The 20,386-nt window shown below is 42.8% G+C and overlaps 1 long non-coding RNA gene across 1 annotated transcript; it reads left to right on the forward strand.

Moving 5' to 3' along the window:
* The first annotated feature begins 5,430 nt into the window (after nucleotides 1-5,430).
* Nucleotides 5,431-7,296, forward strand: LOC134737971 (uncharacterized). The gene is made up of 3 exons (XR_010123450.1): nucleotides 5,431-5,699; nucleotides 6,676-6,875; nucleotides 7,170-7,296. It is a non-coding gene; the product is annotated as an uncharacterized LOC134737971 (long non-coding RNA).
* Nucleotides 7,297-20,386: the final 13,090 nt, after the last annotated feature.

A 20,386-nucleotide genomic window follows, 5' to 3' on the forward strand; every position in this document is an offset into this window, starting at 1 on the left:
TATGCTGGCCAGGCTGGCCTTAAACTCCTGACCTCAAGTGATGCTCTCACCTCGACCTCCCAGAGTGCTGGGATTACAGGCATTGAGCCACCATGCCCGGCCAATGAATGACCTTTTGATGTCACAACCAGTTCCCTCCAAATTTGCACATGTGACCCATGAAGAAGCTTGAAGAGGCAACTGCACATACCCAGGGACTTTCCAAACTCTGCTTCCTTTCAGCCAATCATTGTCCAGCTCCAAAATTCCACCTCCAAGATCTTTCCCTTAAATCTGCAACTGTAAGTCTTGTATGGGGAGACAGATTTGAGCCTGACTCTCATCTCCTTGCCTGGCTGCCTGGCAATAATCCTGTCTCCCTACAAAAATCTGGTGCTTTGGTGTTTGGCTTTCTGTTGCATGGGCAAATGAACCCATTTCTGTCCAGTGACAGTATTCTTTTTTTTTTTTTTTGAGACGGAGTCTTGCTCTGTCGCCCAGGCTGGAGTGCAGTGGCGTGATCTCGGCTCACTGCAAGCTCCGCCTCCCAGGTTCACGCCATTCTCCTGCCTCAGCCTCCCGAGTAGCTGGGACAACAGGCACCCGCCACCATGCCCGGCTAATTTTTTCTATTTTTAGTAGAGACGGGGTTTCACCATGTTAGCTAGGATGGTCTCGATCTCCTGACCTCGTGATCTGCCCGCCTTGGCCTCCCAAAGTGCTGGGATTACAGGCATGAGCCACCGCGCCCGGCCCAGTGACAGTATTCTTTTCATGTCTGCCAAAAGGTGGTGTTTTCATGAGGTAGGAAAGAAACGTTTTGCTAGATCCATCTCTTACCTTGAATGTAAAACTTGCATACAATGAAATGCACAGTCATTCATTAGATTTTGACAAATGCATTTGCCTTGTAACCACAAAACCCTACCAAGACACAGAATATTACCATCACCCTAGAAGATTGCCTCATGCAACCTTTCCAGCCAATCCCCACCTATCCCAGAAAAGCAACAACAGTTCTGATTTTTTTCACTTGGGTTGGTTGCAAATTTTACAGATTTATTTGCATTTATGTTAAGTTCTCCAGGAGCCTTTATGTCACTTGTTATATCACTATCAAACTCCTTCAAAGTGCTGTGGATGCTTGGGATCAAGGGAGAAGAATGGGGAGGGAAATTTGCATTTTAAAGTCTTTTTTTTTTTTTAACTCTATAGGGGCTGGTTATTCTGAGTATTAAACTAATTTTACACAGAATAAAAGAGTCACCCCCAAGCAAATAATTAAAAAGAATAGCCAACCAAGTCAGCTACAGTTAATTAATGGCAGTTTTTGAAAGACCACCAGACAGTGTAGACTCCAGGCAAGCAGAGAAGCAGCGGTTTTTCCTCCCTTGGGACTGCCAGAGGGCTCCTGTGCATCAGGACTAGCCTCTTACTCCCTCGTGCCCTGCGGTGGTCATGACAGCCCCTACCAGGTAGGAGGGGCAGAAGTCCTCATTTCTCATAAGGGAAAACTGGTTTAGGTGGCATAAGTGGCAGCCTCCTGTTCACACAGCAAGTGATCCACATAGCAGCCTTTCTGTCTCTCTACAGCTGTTCTTTCAGACTAAGGTTTTAATGACTGATAGTAGCTTGCACCAGACATTCTCCTCTGGTAAATCCCAACACAGACATGTGTCCAAGGAAAGTCCTGCCATTTACCTCTTGGAGTAGAGACCTGTCAACGTGTACTTGCATTAAGTGCTTTGAGATAGAGATGTACGAATTTGGATAAATTGCTCTTCTCTGGGAAGGGATCAAAAGCATCTGGCTCAACTGCAGAGGCACTTGCTTTGTAACAGACATTCTGCTTTTTAATCCTTCCCTTTAGCTGAATGACTGAGGTCTTGACAGTGGGATTTCAAGGCAGCCCTTATGTAGAGAGGCAGCTTTTAGACACTTTGCCCTTGAATTCACATCACATGGTAAAGTTGCCTACCTTGCAGAACCTTAAAGAGAGCTCTAAAGAGCTGTTGCCTGGGGCGCCTGTTTAAACTGCTAGTGTTGGGGCCAATCTTTAGGAATACTGATTCCATGGGTAGAGTGATGCCTATAAATCTGGATTTTAAATGAATATCCTAAGCTGTTGCTCTGTGCTTTAAGAAATTCTGGCCGGGTGTGGTGGCTCACGCCTGTAATCCCAGCACTTTAGGATAACAAGAAAAAAGGAAACCTACAGAACAATATCCTTCATGAACATCAACACAAAAATTCTAATAAAATGTCGGCAAATTTAATTCAAAAATATATTAAAAAGATAATAAAACATGACCAAATAAGGCTTATCTTAGGAATCCTGAGATATATTAATATTATATTGCATATTATATTAATATTATGCATTTTATGCATAACATAATAGTAATAATGTCAATTATTATTAATTGACTAACCATATTAACTAACAAAAATGACAATAATAACAAAAGCCACATCAGGCTGGGAGCAGTGGCTCACACCTATAACTCTAGCACTTTGGGAGGCTGAGGCAAGAGGATTGCTTGAGCCCAGGAGTTCAGGATCAGCCTGAGCAACATAGTAAGCCCTCATCCCTACAAAAAAAAAAATTAAAATTAAAAATTAATCAGGTGTGGTGGTGCACACCTGTAGTACCAGCTGCTTGGGAGGATGAGATGGGAGGATTGCTTGAGCCCGGGGCACAGCAGTGAGCTGTGATTGCACCACTGCACTCCAGTCTGGGTGGCAAAGTGAGATCCTGTCTCAAAAATAAAAAAAAGAAAAAATTATATGATAATCGCAGTAAATGGAAATACTTGACAAAACACAACATTCATCCCTGATAAAAACTCTCAGCAAATGAATAAGAGGGAATTTCTTCAACTCGATAAAGGGCATCTGCAAAAGTCCTATGTTGTTACTGTTGAAAGACTGTGAATACTTCCTGTTAACAGGAGGAAGAAGACAGGGATGTTTGCTCCCACCACTTTTATTTAACATTATGTGAGAGCTTCTTTCCAGGGCAATCAGGCAAGAAAAATAAATAAAAGACATCTAGACTGGAAAAGAACAAGTAAAACAATCTTTCTTTACACACATGAGCATTTGTCAGATCCTTCTATCAGAAAATTGGATTGGATTTTCCATTAGAAATTGCATCAGAAAACCTGATTGGCTCTGCAAAGGAATTACTAGAATCAGGAATTTGGCATTTTCTTAAACAGTTAAACGTGTACCTACAGGAATTCCCAGGCATGCCAAGCCTAGATATTTAACCAAAAGAAAAGAAAAAATAAATCCATACAAAAATGTGTATACAGATGTTCATAGCAGCTTTATTTGTAATAGCCCAAAACAGAAAACCACCCAAATGCTCATCAATGGGCAAATGTATGTTACAAAATTGTGATATATCTATATAATAAAATATTACTCAACATTAAAAAGAAAGGAACTATTGATACACACAACATGGATGAATCTCAAAATAATTATTGTGTGATAAGCCAGACAAAAAAGAGCAAATATCATATAATTCCATTCATATAAATTCTAGGCCGGGCACAGTGGCTCATGCCTGTAATCCCAGTACTTTTCGGGGCATAAGCGGGTGGATCACCTAAGGTCGGGAGTTCGAGACCAGCCTGGCCAACATTAGTGAAACCCCATCTCTACTAAAAACACAAAAATTATCCAGGCATGGTGCCATGTGCTTGTAATCCCAGCTACTCAGGAGGCTGAGGCAGGAGAATCGCTTGAACCCAGGAGGCGGAGGTTGCAGTGAGCTGAGATCGCACCACTAAACTCCTGCCTGGGTGACAAAGCGAGACTCCATCTCAAAAAAAAAAAAAAATTCTAGAAAATACCAACTAATCTGTATTGACAGAGAGCACATCAGTGTTGGAGTGTTGGCTAGGGAATGAGGAATGGGTGGGGAATATCAAGAGGGAGGCATTGCCAAGGGGCCCAAGAAAACTTTGAGGGGGATGAAGATGTGTACTTTTTGAGATGATAGTTTTGCTGGTGTATACATATATCAAACTGTATACTTTAAATATGTGCAGCTTATTGTCTGTCAGTTACACCCCCAACAAAGTTGCTTTTTAAAAAAAAAAAGGCGGGGGGGTCGGGTGCGGTGGCTCAGGCCTGTAATCCCAGCACTCTGGGAGGCAGAGGCGGGTGGATCACCTGAGGTCAGGAGTTCGAGACCAGCCTGATCAATATGGTGAAATCCCATCACTACTAAAACTACAAAAATTAGCTGGGCATAGTGGCATGAGCCTATAGTCCCAGCTACTCAGGAGGCTGAGACAGGAGAATTGGTTGAACTTGGGAGGCGGAGATTGCAGTGAGCCGAGATCGCACCATTGCACTCCAGCCTGGGCAACAGAGTGAGATTCAGTCTCAAAACAAAACAAACAAACAATCTGTTGCCAGTTTCCTAGGAATGCTCTGGGCTTATTCTCTGCATTTTCCCACCCTCCCACTCCACTCCCTCTCCCCTCCTCCCCCTCTCCTCTCCACAAAAGGGAACACATCATACAGGCTGTTCTGCTCCTTACTTTGTCAGTCTCTGGTGTGTTTTAGGCTTATTCCATATCAGCACACAGGCTCTGCCTCATTCTTTTTGATGGCTGTGTAGTTCTGACCTCAGTGCTCTAAAGCCATGCATTTAAGTGATTTGTCTTCTGCTTGTTCAGCTCTGAAAATGTCATTACACAGGCTTAACCCTGTATCAGTTAGGAGCCGCTTTTCTATTCCACCCTCTTATTGTTAGTATGTGAGTCCAAGAGATTATGAGTTAATTGAGGGCAGGGACTACATATCCACAGCTCTATCTTCCACCAAAAAATAATGTTCTGCTCTGCAAATAGCAAATACAAAAAGCACAGCACAAAAGTTTGCATCCAGCAGGCTTCAACCTAGCAGAATAAGCGAGAGAGACTCAGCACCAATCAGTTCCTTTTTGGTTAGTGAGAAGATGGTGCCTTAAGGAAGAACCCTGCATTCTTCGAAGGCTGCTCTAGGGTCGGTAATCACAGCCCTCTGCGTTTGGGTTCATTCACACGGTGTTTATCTTCTGGGATTTGCTCCACAACACCCTTCAGGAAGGGTTTTGAAGGTTGTGGAAAAATCGGTGTGTGCAGCCATCACCAGAGCAAAAAGCCAATTGTGGTTATACAGGGCTGTTTTAAGAGTCAAGCCGTGTTTGGGCTGGGGGTGGGGTGCACTGTCTTGTGTCAAGCATTTTCTGTAGCAGAGCTCAATCAGCGTCTACAAGGCAGGGCTGGGCCACTCCTGCCTCTGAGCCTGTCTTCAGTAGTGGGTGCCTTTGTAAGAAGCCAGCCTGTCCCCGGACCCAGGCAGAGAGACAAAACAGCTACTCATTCATGAAGAACACTGGCTGTCTCCATAACAACCATGGTTAACATGACTCTGTTGAACTACGGGCGTGGCCCTTGGGTCTCCTGGCCTGGCTACCAACATGCCTGTGGCTTCTCATTGGGCCCCGTGAGTGCTGGCAGGGCTGTGAAGCAGGTGTGACTCATGGGTCAGCCCCCTGCTGGGACTGTGACCCTGAAGCTAACAAACCTAAGGGCAAGGCCAGCCGCAGCAGCTTTCTGAGTCTCTTCTGAAGTGGCTTGAAGTCGATACTGTGTGTGTATGTAAGATCCAGCCTCAAGGAAGGCGCTTTGTTCAGTTGCTAACTTATTTTCTTGGTGGTAAGCTTTAGATATCATTTAGTTTTTATGTTTGCTTGTTTTGTTACAGATTAAGTAGCTGTCATAAGAAAAAGGACTATTTAGTTACTATCTGGAGTCTTGTTCTGTTTGATACCACTAGGCACATGTTCAATTTAGAGATAAGAGCCTTGAAAGTTATAGATTGTAAACAGTGTTTTCCCTGAAAAAAAAACTGACATATTTATATACATTGATAAATACATAGATAGACTAATAATCAGTATATGCATATTTGGCAGTATGCCTCTCAATAATCATCACATTATTCATAATATTTATAAATTCATAAATATAAACACACATTACAGCAACTTATTAACAATGTTCTATAAACCAGAAAAGCACCATGAGTACAAAATAAATTATCATAGTTCCTGAACAGTACTTTTACCTGCTAAATATTTTGTGGCCTTCAACAGCTCAGCCAGACAGTCAAAAGGAGAGCAACTTAGCAGAAGATTTTGGTCTCGCTGAGGATTCAGATCACTGAAGAACTTAAGTTTAGGCTGTTAAACAAAATTATGGGAGCCCGTTATTTCGGACTGAACTCCTGTACTAGGCCCCAACAGACGAGACCAAACCAAAATGGACTCATTCATGCTAAATGCCTCATCATCAAATAGAAGCTTTAAGGAAGCAGATAGATCCAACACAGACTAGTTTTTCTTGAGAACAGAAGATTCCAGTCTACCTGTGTCAGTGCAATAAGGATGTCCTCTCTGCTTTAATTTTACACAAAAGTAACATTTTGTTACTTGGATGTTAGCCAATCCGCCTTTAAAAAATTTTTTTTCCTCTTTCCTTGTTCTCACCTTACAAAACCCACTGTTCTGCTGCCGTCCAGCAGGAACCCTCATGCTATTTTATAGAATGGAAGCTGCCCTGATTCGTGAATCACAAATAAAAGCCAATTAGATCTATAACTATATTTGTTGGAATTTTGTGTTTTGACAAGACCAACTGGACCTTCCCTTTCTTGGTTCAAATCTGCAAGACTCTTCTTCCTTGGTCACACTGGACAATTGGCTTGTTAGAGCTGCGGTCAGGGGAACCTGAGAGAGACTCACCCTGCGAAGAAGACAAAGGCCATGGTGCTGATGGTGGTGGTGCAGGTATCCTGAGATGGCCAGAGCTCAAAGAAGTTCATGTCAAGAGGTGACAAGCCACAATGAATTTATGGAATTTTTGTTTCTATTTTTATGGAGATTTATGTGTGCACTCATGCCGTGTTATGGACTGAATTGTGTCCTCCCAAAATGCATATGTTGAAACCCTAACCTCTAAAGTGACAGTATTTGGAGGTAGGGCCTCTGAGGAAGTAATTAAGGTTAAAGAGGTTATAAGAGTGGGGCCCTGGTGATGAGATTTGTGCCCCTGTAAGAAGAGACACCAGCCCTCACTATCTCTCTTTGTCCCTCTCTCTTTCTGTCTGTCTTTCTGCCGTGTAAGGACACACAAAGAAGGCAGCCACCTGCAAGCCAGGAAGAGAGCCCTCACCAGGGACCAAAATGGCCAGTGCCTTGATTTTGGACTTCAGCCTCCAGGAGAGTAAGAAATAAATTTCTGTGTCTTAAGCCACCTAATCTGTGATATTTTGTTACGGCCATTTGAGCTGACTCAGACAGCCAGGATCACTTATTTAGTTGTTCATTAATTTACTGATCCATTCAAGAAATTCAACAACTCTCTATTGAGTGCTTTATATACCAGGCACTGTTTTTGGAGGTCAGGATGCATCAGTGACAGAAGACAAAAAGATTCCTACATTGTAAGCTTACCTGTAGGGACAGTAAACAATCAACATTAGAAGTAACTAAATCTGTGGTGATGATACTATACATTTTGTGATGTACCTTAACAGTACATAAATGTCTTTTACACCCATTATTGCATCTGACCTGGCAGACCCCGGGAGGTATGAGGAAATGAAGCCCAGGCTCCAGGTCACATGGCTGGTACCAATTATAGCAGTAGCTGATAAGTATTTAGCTGCTTATTATGTGCTAGGAGCTGTTCTACGTATGTGTTAACTCATCGAATCCTAGCAACAATTCTAGAAGTTGTTTTCTACGATAAAGGCACAGAGAAGTAATTTGCTCAAGGTCGGCTGGGTGCAGTGGCTCACACGTGTAATCCCAGCACTTTGGGAGGCTGAGGCGGGTGGATCATGAGGTCAGGAGTTCAAGACCAGCCTGGCCAAGATGGTGAAACCCCGTCTTTACTAAAATTACAAAAATTATCCAGGCGTGGTGGCAGGTGCCTGTAATCCCAGCTACTTGGGAGGCTGAGGCAGGGAATTGCTTGAATCCGGGAGGCGGAGGTTGCAGTGAGCCGAGATTGTGCCACTGTACTCCAGGCTGGGTGACAGAGGAAGGCTCCATCTAAAAAAAAAAAATTTGCTCAAGGTCAGACTATAGTAAGTGCTGAGCCAAGATCTGAACTAGTGAGCATGCATCCGTCATGTGAAGCTCCTCCCTCTCTAGAGCCATCATTCAGTTAGTTGTTTGCCCTCCTGGTAGACTGTAAGCTCCTTGCAGGCAGGCCCCCAACTCTCTGCTTCACCGCTTTCTTGGGCACACAGCAAGATGTCCACAAAGTCTGAACACATAGGCAAACGTGCACAGTGTCATCAAGGACATCTGCAGCTTGTAAAATCTGTTTCCAGACTTTATAAATACTCTGTAGGTACTGAATGAATGAATGGATGGATGGATGGATGAAATCTGGGTCCTTTAGCCTCAGCTTCCCACCACACCACCCATGTTTTTTAGATAGTTAACATCTATTTCCTGCCACAGTTCTCTGTCTAAGAATACAGATTTTGAGGGTAAGAGGGGGTAATATAACTAGCTTTGCATTATGCAAGAAGGGAGAGTCATCCTTTCCTTTAATACTTAAATAGTAACAATGCAGGCCTCATTCTTCAGAAAGCCCGGGATCACTTCTAAGGATCCTGGTGAGTCTGCGAATTTCTATACATTCATTGGTTGTTGTTTTCCACTTCTTGCTGTGGATGCGTGCTCTGGGTTTCTCCTGCCTCTGGCCATCCCTGGATCACTCTGATGCCTGCATGGCTGTAGCAGAGACTCTAAATGCAGGTTGTATGCCTGATTTAGTTTCCTACACTGCTATAATAAATTACCACATATTTAGTGGATTAGAACAACACAAATTTATTATCTTACAATTCTGTAGGTCAGAAGTCTGACATGGGTTTCACTGGGCTCAAATCAAGGTGTCAGCAAGGCTGTATTCCTTCTGAAGCCTCTAGGGAGGAATCTGGTTTTTTACCTCCTCCAGCTTCTAGAGGGCACCTGTATGCCTTGGCTCAGGGTCCCCTTCCATTTGCTAAAGCCAGCAATGTTGCATTTTTTGTTCCTTCCTTCTGTCATCATGTTTCCCTCTGACTACAGCCAGGAAGCATTCTCTGCTTTTAAGGGTTCATGTGATGGCATTGGGTCCACCAGACAATATGAGAAAATCTCCCCATCTCAAGATACATATTTTAATCACTCCTGCAAAGTCCCTTTTGCCATGTAAAATAACATATTCACAGGTCCTGGGATTAGGGCATGAACACCCTGGGGGAGGGGGATTACTATGTATACCACAGTGCTGACATCAGTCTTCCCTTCTGTACTAATAGAACTTCTGGTTTTTCTGGTTTTTAATTGAACACGTGGGCATCCAAAATAAAAATTACATCTCCCAGCCTCTGTTGCAGCTAGGTGCTGTCATGGGAGTATGTTCTGGTCAATTAGATATGGAGATATCACGTGGGGCTTGAGGAGCTATTCCTCAAACATGGGGGAGTAACCTTCTTCACTGCCTTCCCCCTTCCTGAGAATGTGACCTGGCAGCTGTCAGTCAGGTAGTCATTTTGGACCCTAGGTGGATGTGACATGTTGAAGATGGTGGAGCAACAGAATAAAAGGACCCCAGGTTCCTGATGGTTGTGGAGCCCCCACACCAGTCCTAGGCTGTTTGACTTTGGACTTTGTTTAGATTATTGAAATGTTGTCATATTCCATTACCTTTCACTTGCAAGTGGACCTAATCCTTACTGATACTGTGGCTGTCTCACTGACACAATGGGTTTGCTTCCTTCCAAAGTAGGGACACAGGCCTTTATTTCTCTTTTTCCCCTAAGACACCGAGAATACAACATTGTTAGCTATAGCCAACTTCACTCACAAACTAAAAATACAGAAAAGAAAAGTTTAACACTGGACATCAGATATCCTAGCTCTGGAAGTCAGTGGGCCATGTCTCTTCAGGGGTACTTATCCCTTCTTCCCCCTTTCCTGCTACTGCAATGCTGGGGCCAGCACCTCTCCTTCTTCCTTAGGAGTCCCCCTCTCTCATCCTGCTACTCTCTGGCCCACCCTCCAAAATTGCTAAACAACCCAGTAATCTCTGCAGAGCCATGCCAGTCCATAACAAGGATGGCCTTTCAAAACATACCAATTACACTGCATGCTTAATGTCTCAGTAGACAGCACCTACTTTTGTGTAGGAGCTTCATTTATATCCATGTGACTAAAAGGGCTCACCAAAGTGATTCCTCCTTGAACTGATGGAAATTTTCCCCTCAAAATAAATTCCAGCTTTTATCAGTGTTTGCAAATATTAGTACTCTAGAATTTCCAGCCATCGGATACGTAGATATCCATTGTATATACATCTATGGTTATTGAAGGCAGTAGGGAAAATCCAACAAGGGAGAAAGCTGAACAAGCATGGAAAATGAGACCAGGAGAAGAAGTGAACAGCTTTGTATTTGGATGGAGAAGAAAACAGCAAATGCTGACATTCGTCAAAATACGACAGAGACTAGGGTTGCAACGAAGTTGCAGTGAGATGAAGGTGGCCACATCAGATGTAGATGGTTGAGATGGTCCCTGGAAGTGGCGAGGCTTGAGCAAGGCTGGGAGATAGCAGCAGAACCTCGATGTGTAGCCTCAGTCCGGGGCAAATGGGCTTCCCCAACACCCCGGCTGGTTGGATCTCTGGCTCTGCATCCTTTCTTATGTGGTTTTCTTCTTTGCATACCTTTTGCCATCACTGATTTGCTGACATCTACATTAAGAAGTTGGCCCTGGAGTGAATTCTGAAAATGACTACATACTTCTTGAATAAAGAAGATAGGACTGTCAGTAGAAGAATTTCAAAGCTCTAAGGGACCATCCTTTTATTTTACACTGTGATATGGTTTGGCTGTGTCCCCATCCAAAATCTCATTTTGAATTGTAATAATCTCCATGTGTCAAGGGTGGAACCAGGTGGAGGTAATTGTTCTCGTGACAGTGAATGAGTTCTCATGAGATCTGACGGTTTTATAAGAGGATTCCCCCTTTGCTTGTCTCTCATTCTTCTCCTTCCTGCTGCCATGTGAAGAAGGACATGTTTGCTTCCCCTTCCACCATGATTGTAAGTTTCCTGAGGCCTCCCAAGCCCTGTGGAATTGTGAGTCAATTAAACCTCTTTTCTTTATAAATTACCCAGTCTCAGGCAGTTCTTTATAGCAGCATGAGAATGGACTAATATATATTGTTATTAATTTGGAGAACTCTATGAAATGGGTAGGATTTCACCCATTCATAGCTAAGTTGTTAAAACTAGACCCTTTGGTTCATGTTTAAAAACGTTTCCAACAGCTGATGGTTTTACAGGGGCTGAATATAAAAGTATTTGTACTGAAAGATTTTGTGTATTCTTTAAGAAACATAGTAATGACTTTTCTTTAACATTTTAAGGGCTGACCAGGGTTTAATATGATGCAAATAATATGATGATTAATAAGGTGAGGTTTTTATTAATTCAAAAGTAAATTATTTAAAAGCGGGGAAGGATTTTGAGAGAAGGAATAAAGTGCTCTTAGAGGGCCTGGAGGCTATAATACAAAAGATATACAGGAAATGCAGGCCCATAATGTATTTATTGGCTCTAAGTTCCAGTCTAATTTTTAGATTAAGTGGGACTCTTATGAAAAGACAGGTCATGATCAACAGGTTGATATAGTCTTAGGAAAAGTAGATAACATCCAGCTATTGGAAAGCTAGCATGCATGCTCTCTTACTTGGATATCTCCCCCTTTCCTTTAAACTCTTGAGCCCCCTAAAATTAAGGATTATGTAGTTCAAGCCTATTTTTTATTACTGTTACAGTAAGTATGCTTGTGGCCAAAACATTTATTTTATTTATTTATTTATTTATTTTTGAGACGGAGTCTCGCTCTGTTGCCTAGGCTGGAGTGCAGTGGCGCGATCTCGGCTCACTGCAAGCTCCGCCTCCCAGGTTCACGCCATTCTCCTGCCTCAGCCTCCGGAGCAGCTGGGACTACAGGCGCCCACTACCACACCCAGCTAATTTTTTGTGTTTTTAATAGAGACAGGGTTTCACCGTGTTAGCCAGGATGGTCTCGATCTCCTGACCTCGTGATCTGCCCACCTCGGTCTCCCAAAGTGCTGGGATTACGGACGTGAGCCACCGCGTCCGTCCCAAAACATTTATTTTTATAATGTCTGTAACTTGCTTAAATACTTCAGCAAAATCAGCGTGATATTTACTCATTCAACAAATATTTGTGCCCTCACTATTCATCAGGCATTATTTTAGACGCTGCAATGAACAAAACAGACAGAAATTCTGGCCTTCGTGGAGCTTACATTCTCATTTGTTATTTAAATCGAAATTTTATTTAAGAAGAATTTGCATTCTAGAGGTGATCAGCTAGTATTTAACCAGAAAGGCCACACTCCCACAGCAGCTACTGTAAGTACCTGAGAAGTTATCCCTGCTAGCCCTAAAGGCTTTATATGAGGAATGTTAGAAATGGACTCTTGTCATTGAAATTAGTGGCATTCACTATAATATGTGAACTGTCTTAAATATTTTGAGGATATTCCCTCCCTTATAAACAGGGCATAATATCTGGTAAACTCTCCGGGTGCAGTGGCTCACGCCTGTAATCCTAGCACTCTGGGAGGCTGAGGTGGGCCAATCACCTGAGGTCAGGAGTTTGAGAGCAGCCTGGCCAACATGGTGAAACCCCGTCTCTACTAAAAATCGGCACGCACCTATAATCCCAGCTACTCAGGAGGCTGAGGCAGGAGAATTGCTTGAACCCGGGAGGTGGAGGTTGCCGTGAGCCAAGATCGTGCCACTGCACTCTATCATGGGAGACAGCAAGACTGTCACAAAAAAAAAAGAAAAAGAAAAAGAAAAAGAAAAAAAATCCGTATTAATCCTCCTACCTTTCAGAATAGCTCTTAGGGTTAGCAAGTCTGGAATTGATTTTGAAGATTTTTAATTGCCTGATGCTGACTATAAATTAAGCAGTTATGCAATTATGCTTTTAGGATGTTGTTGCATCTCCCTAAAGAGAACCAGTTTTGGAAGGTATGGTTGAAGCATCTAGAGGAATACAGAACAGAGTGCCCTGAGTGTACCAGACAGATTGTATAAACTGTTTCTCCACTGCTTGCTAATAGCTTTGTCTAATAAACGTTTACTTACATATAGAAAAAGAGAGAAATTCATGATCAGGAACTGACTTAGCTCACTATGGAAGGAGCAGTGGGGGAAAAAAAAAACAACAACAACTAGAATTTCACAAATGAAGGCAAACTGCAGTGTTGACAGACGCTTCCCTGCAGCAAAGATGGCTCAAGGAGAAAATGTATTTTAGATTAGGCAGAGTGGGAAGAGGAAAGAGGCAACAGCAACAGCTGTGAGAAAGGCGTATCACTGCAGCTTCTGTTGCAGCCTCAACCGTGTTGTGGTCACGTGGTTCCTGGGCCTGCTCTTACATCCAGGTACATGAGCTCACTTGCAACTACAGGTCCCAGGGACGTCTATCTCAAAGGTGCTTGGCATCTGCACTGTCATAAACTACAATCAATGTTTTATCACTTTAACTGCTAGCTTTATTAAATCTCACATTTAATAAAGACACATTTCTTGACAAATAGAACAGGTTTTCTTTGAGATATGTGAAGACTTTCATCTGTCTCGTTGTGTTTAGATCTGGTCTCTGAAGACAAGATCAGCTCCAAATGCCTGTCCCTATATGCAAGTTCAATTTCATTGGTTTTCCTGCTTTCATAAGCTCTTGAAAGGCTTGCTTTGATTAAGAACAATGGCACTAAAGGACACTAATCTGAAACCATTCACAGTCACACAGCTTAATTAAGAACAGAGAATGTTTATATATATATATATATATATTTTTTTTTTTATGGAGTCTTGCTCTGTTGCTCAGGCTGGAGTGCAGTGGAGCGATCTCAGTTCATTGCAACCTCTCCTCCCTTGGTTCAAGCGATTGTAGGGCCTCAGCCTTCCAAGCAGTTGGGATCACAGCCACCATGCCTGGCTAATTTTTTTATTTTTTTATTTTTTTGTATTTTTAGTAGAGACAAGGATTCGTCATGTTGGCCAGGCTGATCTCAAACTCCTGACCTCAAGTGATCCACCCGCCTCGGCCTCCCAAAGTGCTGGACTTACAGATGTGAGCCACTGGGCCAGGCTGAGATGGTCAATATTAACATGACTTTATTCTTCCAGGAAATTCTTGCCCAGGAAGATAACATTGCAAATGACTTTATGGTTTATGCCAAAAACTTCCTGGAAACCCATTTATCTGAACTGTGGACTCAACTGTCTCTTATTATCAGGGTTAATAGCTCCCTTTTCAGAAAAGCAGTTTGATCGACTGGGCTTATCAAACAACTCTTTGTTCCTTAAGGCTCAGTTCAAACTGAAATCTCCTCTCTGAATTTTTTTTTTTTTTTTGAGACGGAGTTTCGCTCTGCCGCCTAGGCTGGAGTGCAGTGGCACGATATCGGCTCACTGCAACCTCCGCCTCCCAGCTTCAAGCGATTCCCCTGCCTCAGCCTCCCGCATAGCTGGGATTACAGGCGCCCACCACACCCAGCTAATTTTTGTATTTTTAGTAGAGACGAGGTTTTGCCATGTTGGCCAGGCTGGTCTCAAACTCCCGACCTCAGGTGATCCACCGGCCTCAGCCTCCCCAAGTGCTAGAATTACAGGCGTGAGATACCGTGCCCAGCCCTCTCTGCACCTATTAAAGTACAAATCTTGCCTACACTTGGTCAGGTCCCACACCTGCCCTGAAGGACCTACCTTACACCAAACCTCTGAAGCCTTACCCTTGAGACACTGCTATGACTGTGCTGGTAGCCACCATGGTCTTGCTTGATCAACAGATTGGTGGTCCTTCAACATGTTGAAGGAGTTGCTCAGCTTTCAACAATGTCAACATCAAAACTGAATCCTGGGCCAGGCGTGGTGGCTCATGCCTGTAATCCCAACACTTTGGGAGGCCGAGGCGGGTGGATCACCTGGGGTCAGGAGATCGAGACTAGCCTGGCCAACATGGTGAAACCCCATCTCTACTAAAAATACAAAAAGTTAGCTGGGTATGGTGGTATGTGCGTGTAATCCCAGCTACTCAGGAGGCTGAGGCAGGAGAATCACTTGAACCCGGGAGGTAGAGGCTTCATTGAGCAGAGATCATGCCACTGTACTCCAGCCTGGGCGACAGAACGAGACTCTGCCTCAAAAACAACAACAACAACAACAACAACAACAAAACCAACAACACTGAATCCTGGATTGATGGATTATCATGAAAGGTATCATGAGTTGGTGCACTAGGTACTGTGTGAAGTGCTTGATATTTATAAACTCATTTAAGATTTGGTAGTTACCTAGTGGAGAGAGAACAATAGCACTTATGGAAGGGCTTACCATGGGATTGAAATTGCTCTAAATGCTTTGCATGTGTTCACTCATTTAATCCTGACCAAAAACCTAGAAGGTTGTCAACCCCCATTTTTTTGCAGAGGAGGAAACTGAGGCACCGGGAAATTTAATAACTTGTCCAAGGACATACAAAGGCAAATGACAAAGCAAGCATTTTCATTCAGACTTCTCTTAGTATTTAAATTTTCTTATACTTGACATGTGGCTCATGTCAATTTTATAACTTGGCCAACATCATACAGTTGTAGTGATGAAGCTGAGACTTAAATCCAGGATTTTAAATCTAAAACTAATATTTCTAACCATATCAGTGTTTGTTTTTATTCAATTGGCAACATTTTAATGTTTCTTTTCTTTTTATCAGGGCAAAATTTGATCCCTATAAAGATAAAATATATTCTTAGTAAGTTGAAAGGTTGTATATTTTAAAAATTTTGGTTGCCGGGTACAGTGGCTCATGCCTGTAATCCCAACACTTTGGGAGGCCAAGGTAGGAGGATCACCTGAGGTCAGGAGTTCGAGACCAGCCTGAGCAACATGGTGAAACCCCCTCCCTACTAAAAATACAAAATTAGCCGGGCGTGGTGGCACATGCCTGTAATCCCAGCTACTCGAGAGGCTGAGGCAGAAGAATTGCTTGACCCTATTTTATTTTGATAGTGAATTTATCCATGTTTATTTTAATTATGAAATATGCAACCAGCCCAAGTGCCCATCAATCAATGAGTGGATAAATAAATTGTGGTATATGTATACCATGGAATACTATTCAACCATAAAAAGGAATGAAATAATGGCATTCACAGCAACCTGGATGGAATTGAAGACAAGGATATCTGCAATTGCTACTTCTTTTCAGCCTTGTAATTGAGTCTGTAGCCAGAAAAATTAGGCAAGGAAGAGAAATGAGAAAAAGAAGTAATCTCAGCTGGGCGTGGTGGCTCATGCCTATAATCCCAGCACTTTGGGAGGCCGAGGCAGGCGGATCACTTGAAGTCAGGAGTTTGAGACCAGCCTGGCTAAGATGGTGAAACCCCGTCTCTACTAAAAACATAAAAATTAGCCAGGCACGGTGTTGCATGCCTGTAATCCCAGCTATTCCGGAGGCTGAGGGAGAAGAATCGCTTGAACCTGGGAGGCGGAGGTTGCAGTGAGCCAAGATCATGCCACTGCACTCTAGCCTGGGTGACAGAGTGAGACTCTGTCTCAAAAAAAAAAACAAAAAACAAAAAAAACAAAAGTAAAACTAGAAAATGAAAACTGGCAAAAAGAGGAAAATGTAAAAGACAAGAATTTTATGCATTACCTTGAGACAATCACTGATCATAGGTTTGTTCATATTTTTTCAGATTTGTCTATGTGTTTGTACACATGTATCATAAAAAATTCATTTAATGTTTGTACAGTTGATTCTCATTATTCACAGCAGTTATATTCTATAAAGTCACCACTGACACTGAGTTAGTGAATACTGAAACATTACTCCTAGGGGAATACAGGGTCAGGTGCCTGTGAGCCTCTTGTCATATTTTCAGCAACTGAGCAGTACATAGTCTTGGTTTATGCATGTTTCTGTTGAAAGACATCTTATTTAATATACATTTTTCATCCATTAACACTGAACTCATGATGAAGAGCACTTTAATTCATTCCTGAACAAAGATTATCTAACATACATGATGATGATTTATCCGTAAGGCACGTCCTAATCTTCTTGGACTTAGAAACACTGGACATTTTAGTACTACACTGGGAGACATTTTAAACAATGGATTCACCAACACAGATCACAAAAATGTGAAAAACATGGCACTAAATAAACAGCAAAAAGGGGCTGGGCACAATGGTTCATGCCTATAATCCCAGCATTTGGGAAGCTGAGGCAGGTGGATCACCTGAGGTCAGGAGTTTGAGAAAAGCCTGACCAATATGGTGAAATCCCGTCGCTATTAAAAATACAAAAATTAGCTGGGTGTAGTGGCGTGCCCCTGTAGTCCCAGCTCCTTGGGAGTCTGAGGTGGGAGAATCGCTTGAACCCAGGAGGCAGAAGTTGCAGTGAGCAGAGATCGCACTACTGCACTCCAGCCTGGGCGACAGAGCCAGACTCCATTTCAAATAATAATAATAATAAATAAATAGCCAAAAGGACTTTTGGATACAGTGTGAGAGCTGAAATAAGAGGGTGGAACATCACCCTGTTTGACCTCGCTGAGAATGTGCTCATAAGGCAACTCAAATTTTTCACTACTCTGTAGGTGTCCACAAACGACCACAAAAGCACCATGGATATTTATTTTAGGATTACAAATACATCTCAGTGAGTAGGCAAATTCACAAAATATGGAATCTGTGAATAATGAGAATCAACTGTATATGTGACAAATCAGTCCTGCAGTTTTGTAGCAGGCACTGTCCTCTCAGTGTGTCTTCCATATCACTAAGTATACTTCTTCATGATCATTGGCAATGGGCTAATAGTATTTTATTATATGGATATAAGAATCATTTAGACAATCTGATTTATTTCCTGGAGCCACTGTAGCAAACGGGTACTAAGCTCTGATTTTTTTTTTATCTTGCCCAAATTCCTATCTAAGGGGTCTGGGGAATCATCTCCTACAAATCATAAATTCCCATCAGATGGATTTTATTTAACCCTATATATTGTGACTTACTTTCCAATCTGACTCTGGCATAACATTACAAGACAAGGAAGAAAATCAAAATATTTTACCCCAAACATGTTTCTCTGCCATATCTTTAAATGGCCCTGCAAAGCCATCCTTTGTGGGGGAAAATCTAGATCTGTAAAGAGTCTCTTAACATAGCTACATCTTTTTCTTCCAGGCCCTCCCAATCCTGAAGAGATTAACGAAAAGTCTAGCAGCTTGTAAATAACTGAATAGGCTGGGCGCGGTCGCTGGTGGGGAGGCTGAGGCAGGAGAATCTCTTGAACCCAGGAGGTGGAGGTTGCAGTGAGCCAAGATTGTGCTACTGCACTCTAGTCTGGGCAATAGATTTTTTTTTTTTTTTTTTTTTTTGAGATGGAGTCTCGCTCTGTTGCCCAGGCTGGAGTGTAGTGGCGCGATCTTGGCTCACTAAACGCTCCGCCTCCCGGGTTCATACCATTCTCCTGCCTCAGCCTCCCGAGTAACTGGGACTACAGGCGCCCGCCACCGCGCCCACCACCATGCCCAGCTAATTTTTTGTATTTTTAATAGAGACGGGGTTTCACCATGTTAGTCAGGATGGTCTTGATCTCCTGACCTCGTGATCCACCCGCCTCGGCCTCCCAAAGTGCCGGGATTACCAGCGTGAGCCACCGCACCCAGCCTCTTGCCTCCCTTTAATAGGGCTATAAGTGACTTCATTTAGGGTCCACTCTGATAATCCAAAACCTGAGAATAAAACCTCAGGCACAGAGATAGTGTGCAAATTACATTCAACTGCATCAAGCCTAAAGACACAGATTTCAGCAAGGAGGGAGTACTGGATAAGGGAAGTTTTCAGGGTTTCCTTATGGGAGATAGGTTCAAGGTGGTAGCAGCAATGGTTAGGAAGTCCAGGGAAGAGTACCCCAAATCATAGGAAATGCCAGACCAAGGGCAGTTTCAACTTCTTGTTCCACCAGGAAACTTTGAAATTTTAACACAATTAATTTATATGGCTGTAAATATTCCCTTAGGGTAGCTATGTCACCTAGTTATAATGTGTAGTTATGGGTTCATATTCTAGCTGTACCATCAGTGCCAAATTTTAGAATCTGTCATATGTTATATAATTAAAATACTACAACCAGGTAATGATAAAGAGTTTTCTTTCTTTCTTTTTTTTTTTTTTTTGAGATGGAGTCTTGCTCTGCTGTGCAGGCTGGAGTGCAGTGGCAAGCTCTCAGTCCACTGCAGCCTCTGCCTCCTGGTCACAAGCAATTCTCCTGCCTTGGCCTTCCAAGTAACTGGGATTACAGGTGTGCGCCACCATGCCCAGCTAATTTTTGTATTTTTAGTAGAGATGAGGTTTCACCATGTTGGCCAGGCTGATCTTGAACTCCTGACCTCAGGTGATCTACTGGTCTCAACCTCCCAAAGTGCTGGGATTACAGGTGTGAGCCACTGTGCCTGGCCGAGTTTTCATCATTATATGCAAGTACCTGGGAAGAAAAAACTTTTTCTCTACCCTCTTATTCTCAGTGTAAATTAAACTAACAAAAGACATTAATAGGAGAAAAAGACATACAAATTTAGGTGATGTTTTAATTTTATGTGCATGGGGGCTACACAAAAAGAAGTAAAACCTCAAAGAGGTGGTTAAGGTCAGGGGCTTATGTACCATTTTAACAAGGGCAATAAATTGTGGAGAAGTGACTAGCAAAGAAAGGGTGGGGGTTGGGCCCCTAGGGGCAATAAATTGTCAAAAGGTAAATATGTGGTGAAACTAATGGAAGACAGGGTTATTTTAGGAAGGCTTCTTTGTGCAGATTCATCTCAGTGTCAACTTTCCATCTTTTTTATGGACATAAAATGCCCCTGGGGACAGAAGGGATTTATGGCAACCTAATTTCTCGGAAGTTTCTGCTTTTAGTCAGATGAGGGAAGCTACAAGAAGGCTTTCTTTCTCTATCTGTTGATTCCCAATAACCTTTGACTCAAAACAATCCATATGTCAAACTGGCATGTTTTAAGGTGGCATACTCTGGCCCCCTTCATGAGCATGTATTTCTTGCATACAAGGCCTGAAGTTTGGGGGCCAGAGTGCAGCAGGCCAGGCCAACACCAGATATGCTCCTGGCATTTCAGGGGCTGGGGCTACAAAAGCTAAGGCCCTGGTGTGGTAGTGAGATGGAGCAGGGACCTCTCTTAGGGGCTTGCTGGGTCCCACAA

This window comes from Pongo pygmaeus, chromosome 13 (assembly GCF_028885625.2).
Source record: "Pongo pygmaeus isolate AG05252 chromosome 13, NHGRI_mPonPyg2-v2.0_pri, whole genome shotgun sequence".
NCBI classification, from domain to species: domain Eukaryota; kingdom Metazoa; phylum Chordata; class Mammalia; order Primates; family Hominidae; genus Pongo; species Pongo pygmaeus.